Genomic DNA, 7,378 nt, shown 5'->3' on the forward strand with positions numbered 1-7,378 from the left:
TCCTTGAGTTTGTGTTTAAATTTTATAAGGAAGGCCTTTTAAAGAAGTTTCTGTAGCTTTTAGGAGTTATTTAGTGCTTGTGTGGAAGATCGTATGTTCCTTCAGCTCTGAATAGCTTGTGGTTCTTTATCATTTGTTTCACGAGTCCTGATATCAGATATTGTAAGTGTTCCATTCATATAGGTGTAAAGAATGCCTGTTACAGCTGTCTAGTGAAACCTACTGCTACAGTGCTGTGACTCCACCTGTACGCTGCACTACTTGAGTTCATCTTATAAAGAGCATTTATGCAATAGCATCTGAATTAGCATGGAATCAGTGGTATTGAAACACGTGTTTAGTAGTTTTGCTTAGATTGGCTGCCGAGTGTTACAGCATGTGTTTAGGTCTGTGCTGAATTGCATCCTGTGAAGTAAGGAAAAGTCAAAGCAGTGGAATACTCTGAAATTTTGGTCATATTTGTTAGTTCAGGAGCTGAAATTTATGTTACTGAATGTGGGTGTTATGGTGTTTTGAAAACCTTTAAAGAATGATATTATCACTTATTTTTTTAAACCTCTGTTGCTCCCATCAACAATCCATATGATTTCAAGAGTTGCTTGTGGTCATATAAGTGTTTCTTAAATTTGCTGAAGGAGTAGGTTTTTAAAAGCGTGGTTCAAAGGAATAATACTTTAGAGTCCTTGTGGTATTGAATTACATTCCAAAAAGAAAAAAAGCATTCAGTATAAACAAGTAAAGTATTCATACAAACATTAATTAAGCTCATGTCACAGATCCTTGCTTTCTGTGAAGAGTGGGAGAGCGCTTCTCCTTTGCTTTTTCTTTTCCCTTAAACTTTCCTGGCACCCTTACACTACTTCTTTCCATAGCAAAACTGCTCCAGACACCCAAAGCGACTGGGCCGGTCCCATCATCCATAACCCATTGTGGCTGCAGAGCTAACAAAGATGGGCTTATGAAGCCCTTCTGAGAAGATAACCTGGCTGCAGGACGAGGAAGTGTGGAAGGCAGAGTAATTCCAAGGAGCTTTGTGGCACCACACCAAGGCAATGAGTGTGGCAGCGCATGCAGTGATTGGCCAGGGGTGGGACATGGCACAAAGGCTGCTGGCATTGGGAAGTCTGGCTTGTGAGCTCTGCTGGGGAAGGGAATGTGGGGAAGGCATGGGAGAAGAGTCTTTTACTGCATCCTGGGAGAACGCTGGTCTGTGTGCACTCAGATCAGAGTGATCCACAGTTGTAAAATAGCTCTTACTCTCTCACACGTTGTTCTGAACTAATACTTGCTGTTTTAATTCTCTTTGCAGACCTTGATATCAAAGTCACCACGCTTTCTTGTTGGAACTCTGAGTAAAATAAGAGATCTATACCAAATATTGAAAAATTAGTCTTAGCAGAATGAAAAACGAACTTGCTGAATGTCCTCACTAATGACATAAACAAGGTGCCATGTCATTCTGCCCACCCTCTTTCATCCAAAACCAGATTATGTTCTTCATCTCTCTAATGGTACTATTAGCAAAATCACATTGGAAGCCAGGACCTTATTTGTGATGCCGCTTCTCCCTTGGGGCAGATATTGAAGCACAGGCACAGTATAAAACTTCAGAAAGAAGGCAAATATCAGCTACTTTTAGCCCAGGATTAGCAGTTAAGACTCCTGAGTGTCATCTGAACATTGATTATTTGTCAGATAATGCAATTACATTTAATGGAGGGCACTGCTCAGGAGTTACACAGTTTAACTAGCACTTTAGTTTTTTATGCACTATACCATGTTCACAGCCGCAGTGGAGGCATGAGTGATGTTTGACACTCAGTTGCAGTAATACTTTTCCAAAGCAGTTGCATATCACAGCAATGACAAACCCCATAAAATGCCTGTTCTGCACTCCTTGCTGTTGAGTCTTGCTTACGCTCTCGCTGAGAGGTGGAAGCTGCAGAAGAGTGGTGCTGGAGGATGGTATCACACGTTGTGTGCCTGTCAGTGAGCTGACACTCTTGCTATTGACTGTGACATGTCACTTACATGAAACCATGCAGTGCTACTGCGGCTTGGGGCACAGCATAGGTTATACAGCAAACTGTAGTCGATTTTCATCTGTGTGTCAGACCAGCCAAGTGAAGCTAGACTCTGAGCCCCCAATTTTCAAACTTCCTATTTGCCCATGTAAAGGAAGGAAGAAAAGAAAGATGTGCTTACGATGGTTTAACGTGAGTGAGAACAATCCTATGTCTGTCCTCACATGAACCCTAATAGTAACAGGGAGAACTAGACTGTCTCCTCATTGAAGTGTGTAAGAATGATTAATAAAATTCACGTCTCTGTTTTCCCTCTTGGCTTTATAGTCTAACAAGAAGTCTTGGCTCCAGTCAGACATGGGGAATTTTACCACTGAGTTTATTAGAATTAAGATTTCATTTTCAAAAGCAGCTGAAGGGTTGTCATCTTTGCTCCTGTGTGGACCATGTGCTGATTCATGATCCTCATGTATATGGCAGCAGTCATTCTGGGCATCTTGTGAGGAAAAAATCCCTGTAATCAAAAACGGACAAGGGTAGAGGACTAATGGGCTTCTTCCTTCAGTGGCACAGTCTGGATTTTTGTAGGGTCCTTCATGTTGTGTCATGGTAGGCTGAACAGTTCCCAAATGTTCTCTGTAGGAGCCAGAGAGACCATATCCTAAAGGCTCTGATATCATAATGATAATGTAAATGCTGTTTCAAACAAATGCAGATTTGATTAAGTTTCTGAACTGGTTTTATTTGTGTTTGAATTTGGTTCAGGCTTATTTTATATATTGAGTATCAAAGGCATAGCCTTGGCTTCAATGATACTGAAGTTCTCTAGGCATCTGCATATTTCATCCTCATATAGGGTCTTCTGAGACTGTGACTCTGTTTCCATTACCCAGGGCTAAAGTTATCCCAGAACAGCTACCTTAAATCTGGAATTTAAGCCTTCTCTGTACTTTTCATTTATTTGAGAGGAAAAAAAAAAAAGGCAAAAAAAACCCAAACAAAAAACCCAACTAGCACAAAAGCTCAGTGGAAGCTCAGTTATGGCTGAGCTTCCAATACTGTCTGAAGAGATACTCAGGAACGTTCAGTGTGCTCCAGTTGAAAAATGGGTTTCATTCTGAGCAATGGATAATTATTTACTGGTTCCTTTGGCTGTTTTTGATTGTGCAACCAGAAGGAAAAGGTTTGTGTAGAAACCAAAAGGTAGAGATGGGAGTCCTAGCACAGTTCTTTCCAGATCGCTTCTTGAATTCTAGGTTTCTTCCTTGTCTTATCTGTAAGACTGGGAGAAATGTTTCCCTCCAAATGAGAAATGAAACAGCACAAATAAATAAAATCTAATAAATATATTTGGGTATTTATGTATTTAAGTCATCAGCTGGAGAATTTTGGTAACTACTTGTTCAGTTCTGAGATCCTGAGAAGGATGTCCTGCAGTGGCAAAATGTGTGGATGACTGCTGCTCTGGTGCACGTGGGTAATTCACGTTTTCATAGGATTCCATAGTCAGCATGGGAGTAATCTCAGACTTGGCTGGTGAAAGTGGCTGCGCCTGGTTTAGATTCTGTTAGAAGTCACAGCCTGCTAAAGGTGTTTGTGCCTGGGTGCTTTCTGCTTTATAAATATCAGCCCTTTCTTCTGGCCTTAGGCTTAGCTCTGGTGCAGAGCTGAAAAACTGGAGGTCGTGGTGGTTTTGGCAAAAGTTGGATGTGTGTAAATGTGGGTATCTGCTCCCGAGTGCAAACTTATTTGGTTATTTGAAATTGTCTTTGAATCTGTTAGTTGAATTGGTGCCTCATACTTCGTAAGCTATAGCTGAAGTTCTGCATATGTTTTGTAGATAACAATATGGTTTTACATTTTCATTTTTAATCTCTGCTTGCACTCATCTGTTAGCTACCATAATGATAGATAAATTGAATGTTGATTCCATGAGAAAAGTTGTCCTTCTAAAATTGCATATTTCATCAGTGCAACCTGGTGGAGCACCACGCACGTCGTACAAATGAAAATGTGCTTTCCTCAGCTGTCAGTGCAGTATGCTGAAAAATGAGCATATGAAGGCAATTTGAGTGTTGAACCTTCTTTAATTCAACACATCATTTGGTTTCAAAATAGTTAAGTAAATTGTATTAAATAATTGTAAACATTCCAAATAGTCATCCAAAACAAATCTTCTTTTTGCATAATCGTAACTTAGGAACAAAATATTAAAATATAAACCAAGGAAGAGAGTAAAACAAAAAATTGGTAAACAATGACAGTACACATAAAGTTGCTTAAATACTTACGCTTTGTAGACTTTTGACAAAATTTTTGTGGCTATTTAAGGTACCATATAAAACTTCAGAACAGCGAAGGTTAAAAATACTTGATATATCTTACATCTATATCCCTTTGAATGTTTATTTTCTGGAATGTGAAAGCTGTATGCGGTATGACTTCAGCAGTGCAAAAAGCTTTTCATTCTATAAAGTGCCTAGAAATTTGTTATGCGATCAGTTATATAAATAGACTTATTGTTTAGAAAGTGTCTGAAATGAAGTCTGTCCTTTAGCTGTTTCTTTCTCTTATTAAATTTTTAAAGATGCATGTTTCAAAACTAAACAGACCAATTCCAAAGGGGTCTAATTTTCTTGTTTCTCCCAAGATGTACAGTATGTTCTAACAATTTATACTCCAGTTAGGCTAGTGGGGAGTCTTTCATTAGAAAGCACACACCAGTAAAGCATGTATTTTTTGTTAAGAAACAGCGAATGATATAATAATTGTGAAAGACATCTATGGTGTAATGACAGTTATGTGTTTTTCAAAGGAGAATGCAAACAATAGGTAGAAGAAAGTAAAATCAATAAAAGGACATTGTATGAATATATCTGGTCCATTAGTTACAGGGAAATCTATTCTGTTCAATCTGAAATCACATTCAGCTTATGATGTGGATAAATAAAAATGTTAGGTCCCAGCTATGTAGTCCTTTTTCCTTTTGAGCTTAATGGCAACTTTGGATGAAATGGGACATTGGGATTAAAGCCCAAATTAATCATTGTGCAGCTCGATTTTCATCACCCTTGATTCTAGGTAGAGTATTTCCACCAGGCAAAATCATTGAAGGCTGTTTTCCTTGTTATTCCTCAGCTGTGAAATGGGAGTGTATATGTGACTGTTGAGGTTTGCACCTGGAAAAGCATGCCAGAAGTTTATTCAATGTCACTTCTCCTCCCCTTCTCCTGTTAGAAATGTTGCTTAGTTTGGACAAAAAAATTGTGAGTTTGAATGTCTGTGGTTCCTCCAAGCCCCACATTTGCAAGGGCCAACTGCTTTCCACAATAGAATTTCTGATCCCTGTGTGCCAATTGTTGGCTGATTAAGGTCAATGATAGCACTTATTCAGTACTTTTATTGACTTGGATCATGTGATAGAAGTGATTGATTTAAGCACAGGATTGCTAATTTTCTATTGTAGGACCTTCTTTTATACAGCCAGATTTTACATTACTGGGAGTTATTTATACTGCATTTAAAAGCAGTTCATTTTTTCTTTTACAGGTAGTGCTGCCTTTGCATACATTCAGAATTACATATTTCTCTTGTTGAGAGTGTTTTTGCCAATGTCAGATATACTCTTTGTTTCCAGAGATCTTTGGATAGGCTGAGATTTCAAATAGTGGATAATAACGTGCAGTGTGTATTATTGATGTTGTCTTAATTGTCTTATTGACAACTCACTTGCACTTGAAGAGGCATGCTAATATCAGACGTTTTATGAGATTGCATATATTTTCATGACTGCAAGCCATAGCTACAAAATGATTTAAAAAGCATACAGCTATTACTCATTAAAACGTGGAATTTTATAAACGCACTTTTGAGTCTACATTCTGCATCATCACTCTTTCGTTTTGTTAATCCTGTCTCTGCACTCTTAATTTTCCTTCACTCGTCCCTAAGTGAACAGTGCATCGATATGAGGGGTGGAATTGGCTCCAAAGCAAAGTGCTGTGCATCACCACTATTGCCTGGGAAGGAGAAAAATAAAAGAAAAGCTCATAGCAATATGAAATCATGAGTCTGGAAGATATCAAGATGCTCACATAGAGGGAAATGTAAGCAGTGGAAGGAGGAGGTGTAGAAGAGAACATACACTGCGTACAACTTAAAATGGTAAATGAGTTACGAATGTACGAATGGTGATACTCATTTCTTGTTTCTGGTGAAGTAGGTTCGTTGAGATGTCGGAATAGTTTAGTTACTGTTGGTCTCTTCTAAAGACCTGTGAATTAACTTGTGACATTGTTAAAATTTAAAATCAATAAAAATAGAACTACAGTATGTATCAGCATGAGCTGACAGATGTAGACATGTATTAAGGAAAATCTCTTGCTGAGAATGATTGTAGCCTGAAGTATTCTATATATGAATGATCCAAACATATTTTAGATTTCTCCTTCAGAAAATCTCTAGTTTGGACATATGGTCCTGTTCACATGTCTGTCGAGGTGAAAGGACATTACTTCTGTCTCTCACAAGGACTCCATCAGGGACTGTTCGTTTCCAGTGCTATTTGAAATGTATCGCTGTGCACTGCATAAAGGCAGAATTTTACATAAACTCTGTACGTTGTTTCCACCCCTTGTATTCCTGCTGATGTTACTGTGGTGGATTTGCTTATGGGTGTTCATAGGAAGGCAGTGTTCTTCAGATTGACTTTCTCGTCCTCCTAGTGTAATAACCTGTTCGCTATCTTAGAGAAACATGAGTTTCTACCTCGGAGATGAATAACCCGGTTCTGTTCACTGATACCTTGCAATTTTCCTACTGATTTCTTTTGGAGGTAATGAAGTGATTGTAAAGAACCATAAATTCATTCTGCAAAATACTTTTTAAAAATTGACGATTATTCGTACCTGTCTTCCAGCTCACTTCAGCCTGTTTTGCATTGCTTTTGCAATTAAGCTTTATCGTGCATCTTCCTGAGGCCAAAGAGCTTATAATTCTCTTTTCTCAATGGGCTTCTCTGATCAGGTGTTGTGTTAAGGATCTTAGTGACCTCAAATTCTGCTACAGTTAAACCATATCTATTTCACCTTAATAAATAAAGATCAGACTCCTGCTACTTCTGTAAGGGGACGGAAGTGGAAATTTTTATCATACATAAAAAAATAATACAAAGTTGATTTCATGTAGCAGAATATTCTTTTAGATAAATGATCAAGACACGGGGGCAAATTCTATCTGGCATAATTTCCCACAGCTCCCAGAACTCTGATGCCATCTGGCTCTAAAGTACCTTAATTCAAAGCTTTTGGCATTGATCTCTAAGTTCTGGGACCATGTTTTTTAATAATAATAAT

The sequence above is a fragment of the Meleagris gallopavo genome, chromosome 13 (genome assembly GCF_000146605.3).
Source record: "Meleagris gallopavo isolate NT-WF06-2002-E0010 breed Aviagen turkey brand Nicholas breeding stock chromosome 13, Turkey_5.1, whole genome shotgun sequence".
Taxonomy (NCBI): domain Eukaryota; kingdom Metazoa; phylum Chordata; class Aves; order Galliformes; family Phasianidae; genus Meleagris; species Meleagris gallopavo.